The sequence below is a fragment of the Ovis aries genome, chromosome 7 (genome assembly GCF_016772045.2).
Source record: "Ovis aries strain OAR_USU_Benz2616 breed Rambouillet chromosome 7, ARS-UI_Ramb_v3.0, whole genome shotgun sequence".
In the NCBI taxonomy this organism is placed as follows: domain Eukaryota; kingdom Metazoa; phylum Chordata; class Mammalia; order Artiodactyla; family Bovidae; genus Ovis; species Ovis aries.
The window spans coordinates 58,796,849-58,814,404 of record NC_056060.1 but is presented as its reverse complement, the minus strand read 5'-3'; the positions used below and the strand labels follow the sequence as shown (position 1 = coordinate 58,814,404).

General features: G+C 40.0%; 1 protein-coding gene across 13 annotated transcripts in view; it reads left to right on the top strand.

The window, feature by feature from the left end:
• DTWD1 (DTW domain containing 1) overlaps positions 1–16,137 on the top strand; it is a 41,201-nt gene extending 25,064 nt beyond the window's left edge. For 5 of the 13 annotated variants that reach the window (XM_060418033.1, XM_042252491.2, XM_012181601.4 and 2 more), the window contains 3 exons: positions 7,423–7,570; positions 13,214–13,282; positions 14,317–16,137. The gene's annotated coding sequence lies outside the window, so the exon portion shown is untranslated. Of the gene's footprint in view, positions 1–6,101; positions 7,571–13,213; positions 13,283–14,316 lie in introns of all 13 variants that reach the window. The other 8 variants (XM_060418038.1, XM_060418041.1, XM_060418035.1 and 5 more) reach the window with 5 other exon arrangements.
• The last annotated feature ends 1,419 nt before the right edge of the window (positions 16,138–17,556 follow it).

Here is a 17,556-nt window from a genome sequence, read left to right as displayed (position 1 = left end):
TCTGAAGGCTGTCTTTTCACCTTGCATATAGTTTCCTTCTTTGTGTAAAAGCTTTTAAGTTTAATTAGGTCCCATTTGTTTATTTTTTATTTTATTTCCATTACTCTGGGAGGTGGGTCATAGAGGATTTGCTGTGATTTATGTCAGAGGGTGTTCTATGTGTGTTTTCCTCTAGGAGTTTTATAGTTTCTGGCCTCACATTTAGGTCTTTAATCCATTCTGAGTTTATTTTTGATGTGGTTTTAACCATGTTTCTATGTCATCCCCTTGAGAGTCTGACAACCACAATCTTATTTTATATGTAGTTATAGTAAATAGTATTCATCTCATCACATATTTATTATAGAATATTATGTTTGATGGAGAGAAAAATCTCCTTTACCTGTGCTGTAATTTTCACACTAAATACTTGGCGGATTAATTTAGTGTCTGTAACCTCGTTGTCTTTATTCAGTAATTCTGCTGCTAAGATGAGTGAATAACTAGCTAGTCAAAAAGCAACTCTTTGTTTTGGTCTTCTTTCTAAATGTCATTTCTAAAGTAAGGATGGAGTTTATTTTTCCACCTAAGGAGATCTCCCAGAAAGGCAAAGACATGAAAAAGAGAAGGAAAAAAAAATAAGGACTACTCCATGAGGTCTTTTATCTAGGAGTACAGAGAGAATAAGAATCTTAGGGGGAAAGTTTTATTTTAATCCCAAAACTAGAAGACACAGGTTTTTAGAATTTAAAAAGGCACAGACTAAGGCTTAGCACCAAGGAATTGCAGAACACCATAGATCCAAAGAAAATAACCATAGTTTCAAAGAGAAGAAACAGGTCTTACAAAGGTCAAGAAGCGTGTTGTCAGAGGACTTCTTACAAAATAGTGGAAAGTAGAAGACATTGGGATGATGACTTCAGAACTCTCGTGAAAATGATTTGGGTTCTATTTCCAGTCGTACAATCAATGAAGTGTGAGTATACAATAAAGACAGACAACATCTCAAAAAATTTACCTCCCATATATCCTTTTTGAGATAAAGATGCTTAGGAAGATACTGAAGGATGTTTGCCAGCAGAATGGAGAAAGAAACCAAACCAGAAGGGAGGAGAGAGCATCAAAAAAGCAGCAAAGGAAAGTTCCAGGATTCTTCCACTCAACAAAAATTCTTGGCTGTCCACTCTGTGCTGCCTTCTTGTCTAGGTAGTGGATATGGCACGTCAGTGCCTAACGTGTATAGTACATGCTAAGAAGGAAAGTAAGGCAGAGGAAAAGACACACACTGGCTGGTGTAGGAAAGGGATGCTATTTTAAATAGACTTGTATGGGAAAATCTCAAGGTAAAGTCAGAGACCTAAATGAAGGGAGAAAACGAGTCATGCAGATAATGCAAAGAGTAGCATTCTGAGGAGAGGGAACAAGTGTGTGCAGAGGTCCTGAGTCAGCAACATGCTGGGCATGTTTGAGACATAGCAAGGAGGCCAGTTTAGCTGGAATAAAGGAACAAGGTAGAACAGGATCATAGTGGAGTGGGGATAAAGGGAACACATCTTTAGTGCCTTGGAGATCATGGTTGACGTTTGGGTTTTACTCTGAGGGAGATGTGAAGCCACTGGAGGATTTAAGCAAAGGAGTAACAAGATTTATTTCTGATTCCTTTATGAAAAACAGACTATAAGAGGGTAAGATGCTAAATTGGAAGATTAATTAGAATACTGAAGGCTGTCTTTTCATAGACTACTGAAGTAGTCTATGTGATGGAGAAGGCAATGGCACCCTACTCCAGTATTCTTGCTTGGAAAATCCCATGGACGGAGGAGGAGTCCATGGGGTCGCTGAGGGTCGGACACGACTGAGCAACTTCACTTTCACTTTCATGCGTTGGAGAAGGAAATGGCAACCCACTCCAGTGTTCTTGCCTGGAGAATCTCAGGGACGGGGGAGCCTGGTGGGCTGCCATCTGTGGCGTCGCACAGAGTCGGACACGACTGAAATGACTTAGCAGCAGCAGTCTATGTGAAAGATGGTATTTGCCTGGACAAGAACAATTGTAAAAGGAGAGTGGTAAGAGATAGTCAGATCCTGGATATATCTTGAAATTAGAAGCAAATGTGGTTTGCAGATGCATTAGACTCTGGTGGCTATGGGGATGCATGAGATAAAGGGGATCCCCTTCCAGGAAAGACCCTCTGGTGAGCTGCAGGGAGTGTGGAGGAAAGAGATTATCTAGCTCTCAGCACTTCATCTGCAGCAGCTATAGAAAACACTGTACCTGAGATTATACCTTCCCTAGATCTGAGGACCAAGCACTAAGTGGGGATGTAAAAGCCTTGCCATTTCAGCCTCATGCACCACATCGTGTCAGGCAAAACTCACTCTAGAGCTTCCTCCTTGGCCCAACCTGCTTCTTCCCCTTCCCTTGACAGGTGTTTTCTGATAAACACCTGTAGCCCAAATTCCATCTCAGGATCTTCAGAGAACCCAACTGTAACAGTTGATCCCAAGAGTGGTCTAAGCTGCCAGTGAGGACTCCATCACGTGTGGCACGTGGAACATAAGGAACCCCTGGCTCAAGGTGGAAACCTTTTCAACTAGTAAAATGAGAGGAAGAGAATGAACTAGTGAGTGCAGGGTATAAGGTATTTGAGACTCATGAAGGAACTCCGAGATTGAAGAATAACAGAATTGGATGGCTAGATACCACTGATGCTTTATAGAAAGTGGGTCCCTTTAGTTGCATACAGAGTTTATCCAGAACAGAATAGCCTAAGTGGCTGAACTGGTAATTGTCCTGGGAGAAGAAATACTGGAAGACCAATCATAGGAAGTCTGGAATAGAGGCCTGTTGATGGACATATTGGCAATGAGTGTGAGCATGAACTGTGAGGGTCTTCATATCACAGTTAACACTCACCAGAGTGCATCCACTATTGAAGAAGCAATAAACAATAAAGAAGACGTGAATAAATTGCTCAGTTGGCATCATCCATTCTGCCTCAGTCCTCGGCCAATTGGTGCTGGCACTTGGGCACATGAGTGTCCACTGGGGAAGGGGTGAAGACTGGGCATGGGATGAACTGATCAAGGCTGATTTAACTCCTGCTGACAAATGTCCAACCTACCAGCAATAGAAAGAAATGCTGAGTCCCCAATATGTCACTGATCCTTGGGACCAAGTGTCAAGTTGGCTATGTTGGGCTCCCTCCATCCTGGAGTGACCACCTGTTTCTTGTCACTGGATAATCACATATTCCAGATATGAGCTCGCTTTTCCTGCCTACAGAGCCTCAGTCAGTACCAGCATCTGAGTGTTTATTAGATTCACTAGCATGGGATCTCACGTAATGTCATATCAAACTAGGGGACCTATTTTTCTAAAAAGGAAGTGCAGGAGTAGACCAGTATCCACTGATAATGTCACATATCTCACCACCCAGAAACCACCAGCCTGATAGAGCCTTGGAGCAACCTGCTGACCCTATGGCTGAATACCAGTTCAGAAGCAATACTGTGAAAGAGTGAGGTGCCATACTCCAGAATGTATTATATTATTGGATCAAAGATGTTTATATGTCACTATGCTTCAGTACAAAAAAAAATATGGGTCTGGAAGCCAAGGAGTGGAAGCAGAAGTGTCCCTTATCCCTTAAAATCACTTCCAATGACCCTTAAGGTGCCACTTGTGCTTCTTATCTTTACAACTCTGAACTCCATGTGTTGGGAGGTCTTGGTCCTTAAAGGGGACACACTTCTGCTAAGAGATATAGCAGAAACTCCATTGTAATATAAGCTTCAGAAGCCATCTGAGTACTTTGTGTTCCTTGTACCCAGGGACTGGAAGGCAAGAAAAGGAGTCATCGTCTTACCTATCTCAGAAGGAGATAGAGGTCCTACTTTGAGAGCAGGAAGCCCAAGTGAGGCACCTAACAAATTGTGACTGTCGTGGCTTCCCAGGTGGCATTAGTGGTAAAGAACCCACTTGCTAATGCAGGAGACGTAAGAGATGCAGGTTCAGTCCCTGGGTTGGGAAGATCCTCTGGAGGAGGAAATGACAACCTACTCCAGTATCCTTGCCTGGAGAATCCTATGGACAGAGAAGCCTGGCAGGCTACAGTCCATAGGATCGCAAAGAGTTGGACGTGACTAAAGTGACTTAGCAAGCATGCATGAGTAGGCATAGCAACTTCATCCTGAGGACTGCATGGTGGCAGAAACTCAGGCCCTTCCAGGAATGAGGGTCTGGGTCACAACACCAGGTAAGCCAACCACAGTAGCCAAGGTAGAGGTGGAGGCTGAGAGAAATCTGGAATTGATAGTGGAGGAGGGAGATGACGAGTATTGATTGTATTCCACAGTCTTACTACAACAGTAGGGATTGCAGTTTGCTCCACTAGCTTCTATCTTTTAAGTTTTCCTCAGGAAAAGAGGCCCCTTCAGTCTTATAGGAGCTGCTCCCTAAACATACATGGAGTAATAGACATTTCTGGAGCAAGTGGTGGATTGTGGTAAGCAAAAAGACATGCTACCCAGATTCATTTTCAAGAAAGGACTTGCTGCCTGGCTGCAAGGAATGAGGTCAGCTGTCAGCTGCTTCAGAGTCTGGCTCAAGTGCAGAGAGCCACTTTGTTTCAAGTCCTGCCCTTCCCACATCTGGTGGCTGAGTGAGATCAGCTGCATGCAGCTGCAGAAGTGACCCCAGCACACATGGGGGGGAAACATATAAGCAGTCACACAGAATTTTGAGAAATTGTAAATAATAGTTATTAATTTTAAAACACTATATTTTAGGGTGTGATTTGTTATTCCACAACAAATGAGAAGGAAATGGCAACCCACTCCAGTATTCTTGGACTGGAGAATTCCATGGAAAGAGGAGCCTGGCGGGCTACAGTCCACGAGGTTGCAAAACATAGGACACAACTGGGCGACCAACAATTTCACTTTCAACAGATGAACAATTATCTGGAATGGTGTATAATCATAACAAAATCCAGAAACATGGGGTATGGCTTTAAGACTAGGCAACAGGTGGATATTGGAGAGTGGCAAGAAAAGTGTTAGTGGAGACTGAAAGGTCAGTGTGGTTAAATATAGTTCCTCCACCTGTTGATAGCCACATCCTAACCCCCTGACCTATGAATATGTTACCTTATGTGGTAAAAGGGACTTTGCAGATGTGATTAAAGATCTTGAGTTTACTTTGGATTATCCAGATGGGCCAATATAAACACAAAGGTCCTTACAGTGGGAGAGGGATACATAAGAGGAAGTCGGAGTGATGCAAAATTAGGACTCAGACCACTGTTGCTGTCTTTGCTGATGGATAAGGGGAACCACAAGCCAAGGAATGTGGGCAGCCTCTAGAAGCTGGAAGAGGTGAGGAAATACATTCCTCTCTAGAGCCTCCAGAAAGGAATATAGTTCAGCAAACATATTGATTTTATTCCTGTGAGATCAGTGTTGTGTTTCTAACCATCACTGACTCAAGTTTGAGCAAACTCTAAGAGAGTGAATGACAGGGAAGCCTGGCATGCTGTGGTTCATGGGGTCGCAAAGGGTCAGACAAGACTTAGCGACTGAATAACAACAGCCTACAGAACTGGATAATAATAAATTTGTGTTGGTTAAGACTGCTAAACTTGGTGTTACATTACACAAGCAGGAGAAAAATAATACAAGTGGTTAGGAGACAATTAGCTTCGGAGAGTGGTGAACAAACTCAGTAGACGATGGGAAAAGGCAGTAAGGAAATGATCAAATGCTGGAGAATGTAGGTCCTGAGTTATATGGTAACAGTATACCGGGAAATACTTTTGCCTGCCATAGCACAGAAGATAGAAAATGCACCTTATGGTGAAAGTACCAGTTAACTTTTTATAGCTTCTGATGATAATGTACAAGAAGAGAGAAATAAGCTAAAACTGTGTGGATCACAATAAACTGGAAAATTTTGAAAGAGATGGGAATGCTAGACCACCTGACCTGCCTCTTGAGAAACCTGTATGCAGGTCAGGAAGCAACAGTTAGAACTGGGCATGGAACAACAGACTGGTTCCAAATAGGAAGAGGAGTATGTCAAGGCTGTATATTGTCACCCTGCTTATTTAACTTATATGCAGAGTACATCATGAGAAACGCTGGACTGGAAAAAACACAAGCTGGAATCAAGATTGCTGGGAGAAATATCAATAACCTCAAATATGCAGATGACACAACCCTTATGGCAGAAAGTGAAGAGGAACTAAAAAGCCTCTTGAGGAAAGTGAAAGAGGAGAGTGAAAAAGTTGGCTTAAAGCTCAACATTCAGAAAATGAAGATCATGGCATCCGGTCCCATGACTTCATGGGAAATAGATGGGGGAACAGTGGAAACAGTGTCAGACTTTATTTTTTTGGGCTCCAAAATCACTACAGATGGTGACTGCAGCCATGAAATTAAAAGACGCTTACTCCTTGGAAGGAAAGTTATGACCAACCTAGATAGCATATTGAAAAGTAGAGACATTACTTTGCCGACTAAGGCCCGTCTAGTCAAGGCTATGGTTTTTCCAGTGGTCATGTATGGATGTGAGAGCTGGACTGTGAAGAAGGCAGAGCACCAAAGAATTGATGTTTTTGAACTGTGGTGTTGGAGAAGACTCTTGAGAGTCCCTTGGACTGCAAGGAGATCCAACCAGTCCATTCTGAAGGAGATCAGTCCTGGGATTTCTTTGGAAGGAATAATGCTAAAGCTGAAACTCCAGTACTTGGGCCACCTCATGTGAAGAGTTGACTCATTGGAAAAGACTCTGATACTGGGACGGATTGGGGGCAGGAAGAGAAGAGGACGACCGAGAATGAGATGGCTGGATGGCATCACGGACTTGATGGACGTGAGTCTGAGTGAACTCCGGGAGATGGTGATAGACAGGGAGGCCTGGCGTGCTGCGGTTCATGGGGTCACAAAGAGTTGGACACGACTGAGCGAATAAACTGAACTGAACTGAACTGAGGAACTGTTCAGTTTAAAAGAAGAATTTAGAGGAAATATTTCCAACCCAGTGCTTGTCATTTCTTAGGGAAAAATGACAGAATGACTGGCAGAGCCAGAATCCCAGAGGGAGGGGCCAAGAAGCAAGGTGAGGGATGGGTTAGGAAATCACCAGCAGAGGGATGGACAGAACCACAGTCAAGCACTATCCCGTGCCCTTAGTGTAGGGACCCTCACAACAATTTTAGTTTTGTGTCTCCCACTTCCCTGAGCCCCGTCTAGACTGAAGTGTTTGTGTGACTTTTCTTTTTCTTTCCTATTTTTAAGGAGTTCTGTTTATCTAGGTCACATCTTGTGGCATGTGGGATCTTAATTCCCTGACCAGGGATGCAGCCCGCGCCCCTACTTTGGAAGGTGGGGTCTTAACCGCTGGATCACAAAGGGAGTCCCTGTGTGGTTTTTCTATACTAGGAAATCTGGACTGAAAGAAGCCAGTCTCAAATAGCTGCAGCTGAGGAACAATACCTGAAGTGCTTTTGCCACGTCTGGACCTGATTTAGACGATAAGATGCTGAACTTGAATGAATGATGTCATGGGGTGAGACTTTTAGGATACCGGGTAAGTATAGTTTTGCACGTTAGGTGGGACAAGAATTCTAGCCAGAAGTTGGACAATGATGCTTGTCAAAGATGGCTCCTAAATCTTTCCCTATCTCTACAGACATAACTACTCTTTCCTTCAAGGAATGGAGTTCATTTTCCTTCCCCGCAGTCTAGGCTGGCTTTGTAACTTACTTTGACCCATAAAATATGGACAAAATAAGTCCTGACAGTTTCTGTTTTCACGTTATTGGATTCCCGAGCCATTATATTAGGATTCCATGCTGTCCTGCTGGAGAGAAGGACCATGTGGAGAATCCCTAGAGAGGGAGGCCATGTGGGGAAGAAGTGAGATGGCCCAGTCCATTGCATTTTTAAGGCTTCAGACAAATAAGGGAAGTCTTGAACCTGCTAGTTCAGCTTAGCAGCCGTCTGAATGCAGCCATGTGAGTGGCTCCAGCTGACACCATTTGAAGCAAAATGACCAGCCAATTCACAGAAACATGAGAAATTTTAAAATCATTTTTTAAGCCATTACATTTGGGGATGGTTTTTTATCTAGTAATAGATATCTAGTAATGGTTTTTTATCTAGTAATAAAGCAGTCTTTTTGTTTATAGAGGAGACCTTAAGTGAAAGACTTAAGACAAAAAGACCTGTAGAGAACGGAGGGATTTTTGAGGAGCCCAGCAGGTTCCTCTGTCCATGGGATTATCCAAGCAAGAATACTGGAGTGGGGATCCATTCCCTCCTCCAGGGGATCTTCCCGACCCAGGGATCGAACCCTGGTCTCCTGCATTGCAGGTGGATTCTTTACCGTCTGAACCACCAGGGAAGCCAAAAAGGTCTTATAGCCTCTGATTTATTCTAACTCCGTGACTATGTTTTACTGTTGGTTTTTTGGCCTTTGTCTTTGCTTTGAGATCATTTGTGATGTTGCAAATACTTTTCTAGCTGATAAAGTTGGAAATAAAAAATGGTAGAGAATACTTCACAGGCTTCTGGTTGTGCTAAAAGTTTAAAGAAGATATGAAATATGAGATATTTTCATCATAAAAAGGTTTGAAAATTTAATATTACATTTTTTTAACTTGAATATACATTGAACTTAGAGGTAATATGTTTTGTTATTAAATGTGTTATAAATATTTATGTTATTATAATACAGTACAGTCATAAGAGGCATCCATGAACATTTAACAGGTGCACTTCCCTGGTGGCTCAGGTGGTAAAGAATCTACCTGTGGAGACCTGGGGTTCAATCCCTGGGTGGGAAGCTCCCCTGGAGAAGGGAATGGCAACCCACTCCAGTATTCTTGCCTGGAGAATTCCATGGACAGAGGAGCCTGCCTGGCTACAGTCCACGGGGTCGCAAAGAGTCGGACACAACTGAGAGACTAACAATTTCACTCTCATGAACATTTAATAAACAATTGTTAATTTCTAAAGCAGACACTGTGAGTGAAAGTTCTGGTTAAATTTTTAGAGTGAACGCTAACTATTAGCTTAAGAAATAAATTATGTTTGTCCTGTATGAAAGTGTTGATTCCAACTGGTTCTCTGCTGGGAATTCAAAGAACCAACTCAAATATGTATGAAAGCATATCTTGTTTACTCTTGAACACCAATACATTAATGTTTACAATTTTATTATCAAGAGCAATGGTTTCTTCTAACACATGTATATCCTTGACACTGCTTCAAATAGACTCAAATCTTCTAATTATTGATGACTCCTTTTTCTTTCATTGATTACATACTTTGAAATTTTATAACTACCTTGAATCTGAAGAAAAAATTGCTTTGTTACTTTCAGGGCTTATTAAAAATTGGAAAGCTAATGGAATTTTTTAGAGTCTAGATTTCTTCCATTTTCAGAGAAAATTTCCTAGTCTTTTTATCACTCATTATAGAGGATTTTTGCCACAGAGATACGTTATTAAATGTTTGCCATTGTAACCCTGTTTTCCTCCAATTTCTCAAGTAAACATTGCACAAACATTTTAGGAAACTCTAGAGAAACTTTAAATAACTTAACACCTAATAAATTCTCATTTTAAATCACTTAGGAAGGAAGGTAGGAAGGAGGGAAGGAAAACACGTTGAACCAAGTAGCCTAATGTTTTATAATCTTAGGAGGGAAAATTCCTTTTTTTTTTTTTCCTTTCATGACACATTTCCCTGAGAACATTTGAAACAACAGAAGTCTTTGTTGCTTTAGGAAAATACTTTTGTAAAGTTAAAAATATTTTCCAGATTTAAGTCTGGACACCTCAGTTTATTTTCACAATGGGAATTAAGAAGCTTTCCCAAAAGTAGATTAATTTTACTTCTTAGATGGAATCAATGTACCAAGATATTTAAAGCTGGAACATGGTATCTTGAGAAGCCCAAGCTAGCCTTCTAGAGATGCTGCAGATCTTTGGAGGCACTACACTGAAAGAAAGGCTACACAGGGAATAACTGAAATACCCTAGTGAATACCACTAAAGGCCCAGACATGTGAGAGATGGCTTTCTTGAATTTTCTCCCTTGGCTATAGCTACCATCTGAATGTAGCCACAGTAGCAAACCTGTGTAACATCATTTGAAGTAGCTATAGAAAATGGTTTAACTGGATACCAAATAACTCTATATTAAGCAAGCAGATAGTTGACTGGATTTGTTTCAGTGCCTAGTCAGTGATTCTGTTGTATGTGAAAGTAGTTATACTTTCTCAAGTTATACTTTCTTGATTCTAAACAAGAAAAATGAAGGTTTACTAATCATTGCTTTTCTTCTCAAGGTTACTAACATTAGGTCTTTACATTTACTGTGCACTTTAAAAATAATCAGTAGCATATTGCTTGTTGAAGTGAGTTTGCAAATTGCTGACAAACACCTTTTTATAACCATATATTAGAAATAATAAATATTTTCTATTTCTAATTTCAGTTCCCTAAAACATATAGCATAGTTTGTGTATCATTCTATAGAAAAGATTTTAATTATGGGTTATTGGACAACTGACTGTAATTAAATAATAACCAATTAGTCTTTTAGGGATAGTGTACTTGGATTAAAAAGTTGCTGCTTTTTCTGTCTACCTATACTAAGAATTTTATCCCCAGGTGCAATGGATTGATTGTTTCTGTCCCTATCCCCAGCTCTCCTCAAACCCATGTGCTGAAATCCTAACCCCCAATGTGATGGTGTTAGAATTGGGGGCCTCTAAAAGGTGATTAGGTCATCAGAGTGGAACCTTTATGAATGGGACTCCGAGCTCTTTTAAGCAAAGAAACCAGAGAGATAATATCCTCTTACATTTGTCAGAACTATACTATATCCACACCCTGAACTAATTGGCAAGGGCAGCCCAATCAGTAATTTGCATTTAAACTGGATTGACTTCATTAAAGGGATATGTTATCTGAAGTCACTTCTGAATGATGTTTTAAGCAAAGAAGTAAGGAGGAAGGGGATGGGTATTGGATAAACTAATAGTTTTCAAATTTCAGGTCTCAATCCATTAGTGGATCATAAAATCAATTTAATGGAATGTAATTGACACTAAAAATGAAATAAAATGGAATCAAATAAAGTAGAAATAATAAGCTCATCATACTTGGTGCTAACATGGTTTATGAAATTTATGTTTATCTGTGTGTATATTTGGTCATGCTGAAAATGAATTTCTTAGTATCAGTTCAGTTCAGTTCAGTCACTCAGTCATGTCTGACTCTGCAACCCCATGAATTGCAGCATGCCAGGCCTCCCTGTCCATCACCAACTCCTGGAGTTCACTCAAACTCACGTCCATCGAGTCAGTGATGCCATCCAACCATCTCATCCTCTGTCATCCCCTTCTCCTCCTGCCCCAATCCCTCCCAGCATCAAGAGTCTTTTCCAATGAGTCAGCTCTTTGCATGAGGTGGCCAAAGTACTGGAGCTTCAGCTTTAGCATCAGTCCTTCCAAACACCCAGGACCGATCTCCTTCAGAATGGACTGGTTGGATCTCCTTGCAGTCCAAGGGACACTCAAGAGTCTTGAACACCACAGTTCAAAAGCATCAATTCTTTGGCACTCAGCTTTCTTCACAGTCCAACTCTCACATCCATACATGACCATTGGAAAAACCATAGCCTTGACTAGACAGACCTTTGTTGGCAAAGTAACGTCTCTGCTTTTGAATGTGCTATCTAGTATAGATCAAAGTTAAAGAGTTTGAAAGCAACTTGAGTAGACAAACAGCTATGTCTACTATAGACAATCCCCAAAGAGGTTAAATAATTTAGTGTAAGTCACATAGCAAATAAGTGAGAGAACTTGGATTTAAATTTGTCTCCTTGATTAAAAAAAGCTCAGGCTTATTGACTACATTAGTTTTACCCCTCTGACACTTAGATGCTTCCAAACAACTTATCTTTATAACAGCAGTTTTATTCTATAGAACAGTGACAGTGTTAATTTAAAATCACTCTAAAATATGCAAAAAGCAACCACATAAAATATTTAATATATAAATATTTATATTTAATAAAAAACAGACTTTAAGATAAGGCTTTTCTACTGATAATTTCAACATGATTCATGTCTCTTATCTCTAGTTGAAATTTTCCAAGCAGTGTAAGAGTAGTGATTTATAATTAATATGTTTTATTCAGATCTAAGCATAAGTGTTTCTATTGAAATAAAAAGAAATCTTAAGTACAATTTTTATACAGAAAGTAACAGCTTTATCTGTGCCAAGAGATGAGCTTGACATGTATTTAGCACTTTTAAAGCACTTATTTCATTTTTTAAATAGATTTATGGCCCATTTGTTTGCTTGAACAGTTGGATACAAATAGTCTTTTTACTGAGTGCTTGATTATGAATGATGTTTGCCTCTTGGTTCCTCAGAGAAGGACCTCAGACCTTCTCTGTTTCACCCACTAAAATAGAACATGTCTGTAGCTGTTAGAAAGAACTGCATCTTTATGAATATAATAAAGAAAAAGTAAAATTAATCATAAATGACCAGTAAATGTGTTTAGTTCATGAACGATGTATTCCCATCTCACAAGAAATACTGTGGTTTCTCTTGGATGTATAAGGCTAATATTTGAGGAACTGATCTGCTGTTTTCAGAATGTTAATCATGAGAATTTTTCCTCCTTATTTGTGTTGAAAGATGAGTAAATCTGGTGTACATAAGATCACTAATATAATGCAAATAGATGTAATTTTTAAATTTTTCTGATACATGTTAATTGACACAAGTGTATATAGCATATTACATATTAGTTACACATAGGCTAACTCACCGATTATTCACTATAACATTTTAAGCCTGCTTCTAGCTGTCTAGCTATCTTCTAGCTCTCAGGCTTATTATCTGCTGCTACTATCCATGAGAATACTTTGGAGGATATCAGACCATGTTATTAAAACATCCTGAAGAACATATTTTGAAATGCAAATTCATTGAAAAACAGAAATAGAATACGTTTGAAACCAAACTGAACACTTATTCAACAAATATTTATTGAGCATCCTCTACATGCCATTATGCTTGTGACTGTTTTTAAAATTTTTGATTTTTAAATGTTTATTGTTAGCATTTAGAAACATGATTTGTTTTGTATAGTAGCTTTCTATCCTGTGAATTTGTTAAACTCACTAACACACTTTTTTTTTTAGGATTATTGGGCTTCCACACAGACAGGTCTATCATTTGTGAATAGAGACCATTTTGTTTCTTCCTTTCCAGTAAGTATTCTTTTTATTTCTTTTTCTTGCCCAATTGAATTGGCCGGTACTTCCAGCATGATGTTGTGTGAAAGTATGGGCGCAGACATTCTTTCCTTGTTCCCAGTCTTAGGGGGAAAGAATTCAGACCTTCACCATGAAGCATGATCTTAGCTTTAGGTTGTGTATGCACATGTTACCCTTTATGAGGTTAGTGAAGTTTTCTTCTGTTCATAGTTTGCTGAGAGTTTTTCAAAATAATGAATGGAATTTGAACTTTATCAGAGAATTTTGTTTTTTGCATCTAGGAAATTCTGTCTCTTTAATCTGTTGAAATGGTGAAATACGTTTTTCTAATTGTATTTTCTAGTGTTGAACCAGTCTTGCATTCCTGGTATAGACTCATGCTATTAATATTTATATATTGCTAGGTTGATTTGCTAATAATTTGTTGAGGGTTTTTGTATTTCTATCCATTTGGCATATTTGTATTTTCAAAAATACAAATATCCCAAACCTCCTCCTACTACATTTACATTTTGTAAATAAATTAACTTTTTGACTTAAAGAAAATTTTAAATAATAATTTTAGATTAAAAGAAACAACTTTCATGTTTCTCTTTCCTGAGGTTCATATACTCATTCCTTATACTGAAATTGCAAATCATTTCTCCCCACCAGATCCATCTGTACCTAGTCATCTGGGGATCCTTTGGCAGTCTTCTCATTTTCTTCAAAGTCTTGTTCACTCTAACTGGTCAGACTGTATAACTAGAGACAGAGCAGGCTCCACCACTATAGATGGTCTCCCCGCTTTCCCCCTATAAACTCATGACTTCCAGGTAGCAGTGGGACACAAAGATGGCAGCTGGTCCATACAGATGTGCACAGAGGAATCACCTGGGTCGTAGTCCATGAGGACAACCAGTCACAGGAAGAGATGGTTGACCAAGGGCAAAAGATCCAGCAAACACTTCGGGGCAGGGTAGACATACTAGCGAGTCACTAGTAATGAGAAACTTTCTTTTTTGCTGTTTGTTTTAACTTACATGCAGAGTACATCATGAGAAACGCTGGGCTGGAAGAAGCACAAGCTGGAATCAAGATTGCTGGGAGAAATACCAATAACCTCAGATATGCAGATGACATCACCCTTATGGCAGAAAGTGAAGAGGAACTAAAAAGCCTCTTGAGGAAAGTGAAAGAGGAGAGTGAAAAAGTTGGCTTAAAGCTCAACATTCAGAAAACGAAGATCATGGCATCTGGTCCCATCACTTCATGGGAAATAGATGGGGAAATATTGGAAACAGTGTCAGACTTTATTTTGGGGGCTCAAAATCACTGCAGATGGTGACTGCAGCCATGAAATTAAAAGACTGTTACTTCTTGGACGGAAAGTTATGACCAACCTAGATAGCATGTTGAAAAGCAGAGACATTACTTTGCCAACAAAGGTCCATCTACTCAAAGCTATGGTTTTTCCAGTGGTCATGTATGGATGTGAGAGCTGGACTGTGAAGAAGGCAGAGCACCAAAGAATTGATGCTTTTGAACTGTGGTGTTGGAGAAGACTCTTGAGAGTCCCTTGGACTGCAAGGAGATCCAACCAGTCCATTCTAAAGGAGATCAGTCCTGGGTGTTCATTGGAAGGACTGAAGCTGAAGCTGAAACTCCAATACTTTGGCTACCTCATGCGAAGAGTTGACTCATTGAAAAAGACCCTGATGCTGGGAGGGATTGGAGGCAAGAGGAGAAGGGGACGACCGAGGATGAGATGGCTGGATGGCATCACCGACTCAACGGACATGAGTTTGGGTGACCTCCGAGAGTTGGTGATGGACATGGAGGCCTGGCGTGCTGCAATTCATGGGGTTGCGAAGAGTCGGACATGACTGAGCGACTGAGCTGAACTGAACTGAACTGACTGATGATGGTGAAACCGTATCTGGCTCTGTTACCAGGTCTGCAATCATTTAGACAAAGCCTGCAGATAGCCTACCAGGCAAGTCTGTATTTTAATGGCTACGTCCCCTAATGTACTTATAATACATTAACAGTACATAGTGTATCAGTGGGTCATTGTTAACCTCTCTCTTTATTTTCTAAGTTGTTTTTAGATCTTGGGCATATCAGCTATGGGATGATGCAGGATATTTTTAAGGATTTTTCCCTAAGATTTTACAGTGTTATGTAAATCGTGGGGAAGGATTATAGGGGTTTGAGGAAAGAAAGGCAGTAATAAAAACTGAAGAAAGGGAATGAGCAAGAGAAGGGGCCAGGGTGAGAATGAGAGTGTGCATGAGACTAAAGGCTTGGCATATTTTAAGCCTGAGATCAACATTATTTCTTAATTGAGGCTTTTTCATGTAAGAATCAGCCCTTAAACTGCAAATATAACTATACTGGCTTTAGGTAAAACTGTTTAGAAGATGAAGCCCCTCCATGATCTGATCCCAACTCTACTTCATTCTCACCAACTGCCACCCTTTAGCATACACTTAGTCTTCATCACCTTTGAGTTTCTGAAGAATACTAGGCTATGCCATGCCTCTGTGCCTTTACATTTTTTATTCCTTTTCCTTGAAATGTCTGGTTCTTGTCTTTGCTGTAACACCTCTTCTGTGACTTCCTCCCAGACCATAAATTCTGTAAGAGTTAATAATTCTTCTTATGCAAAACATTATGTGTAGTACTTTCATTATAACAAGTAATTGTTGTAATTATTGGTTTTGCATTTGTTGTGTCACTGATCTGTGAGTTCCTGTGGGCAGGGCAAAGTCTTATTTGTCATTTTGTCATATGTTATCACTGCCTGGTACACCATAAGCTCTTAGAGAATGTTGGTTGATCTAAATCAAATAGAGCTGTAACAAGAAGTCACTGTACAGTCTCTCACTTTGTAGACTTGTGTTCAAATATGCAGCTGTGTTGTGCTATTATAATTTATCTACTCTGGGAAGAAAAAAAAACGAACAACATTATTTTAGACAGATAGCTGGGTCAAGCAATCATATTCTGTTTTTCCATTGGGATAAAGGAAAAATATATTGAACAGAATCCTCTTACATCAATTTGTTATATTTAAGGGGAAAAAGTATTTTCAAAATTTTCCAAAAGTCAGTTAGAAAAATTAAGCCCCTATGCAATGTGATACTTCTAAAAATAATGCCCAAAGGAACAGCAGTTCTAGAGAATAATAAATCCAACCATGGCTAGATTCCATCTTCATTTTGGAAACAACCACAGCTGTGGCCAGCCCAGTCAGACAGTGGAATGCAGTTGAGAATTTGATATGGGGGAGAAAGAAAAGGGAACTAGGTTTCCTGCTCTGAGGCAGTTGGCACAGAGTCCCTGGTTCCTCCCCTTCCCCCCATCCACTGTCCCCAACTCTCTCCTCCTCACCCAGGAAGTATATTGGTGATCTGGACAAGGTTTGGCATGTGGATTCTGTTTGTACTGTGGGGGATATTGCGGTAAAAGGGCTTGAGGAAAACTAAGATGAGTGTTATATTATACTGTACATCTCTAATTCTTCTAAGTTTGGACAAGTATCAAGTTAAGCCACAGAGAAATGCTTTCGTTTTCTTTAAAAATTTCTATAAATGGTATTTTGCAATTTATCTGAGACAAAAGAAGCACAATGGTTCCAACTTCATTAAGCTTTCCTTTCCCAAAAGCTCGACAAGATCACTTGCCTGCTAGAAGTGACACACTGGTCTTAACTGACAATACTTTATGGAGAAGATAGTTTCCAGTGCTATCTTCTACATCTACCTTGTACTCTCTGTACCTGTCCTGTGTCCTTTATTAAATTATAGAAGCTCATATAGCAAAAGCGAGGAAGCTATTAGCAACTACATGGAAGTGGCATGTCTTCTGTTAAAGAGCCACCAGGAAAACTAATTTATGAGTGTGTTAGTCAGGATAGTGGTTACCCTTAGGAGGAAGGGTTGGCAGTAACTGGAAGGAGACTTGGGGAGACTTCTGGGGATGCTGCTCATGCTCTGTTGCTTGATCTGGGTGCTTGATTACATGGATGTTCTTAACTAGTGAAACATAGTTGATCTATACCCTTATGATTTATATACTTTTCTGTGCATGTGTGCATGCTCAGTCACTGTTGTGTCCAACACTTTTTGGCCCCCTAGACTATAGCCTGCCAGGCCCCTCTGTCTATGGGATTTTCCAGGCAAGAATACTGGAGTGGGTTGCCATTCCCTTCTCCAGCTGACGGTAAAAGTGAGTTGCATATTCATGTCTGACTCTTTGTATCCCATGGACTGTACCCTGCCCAG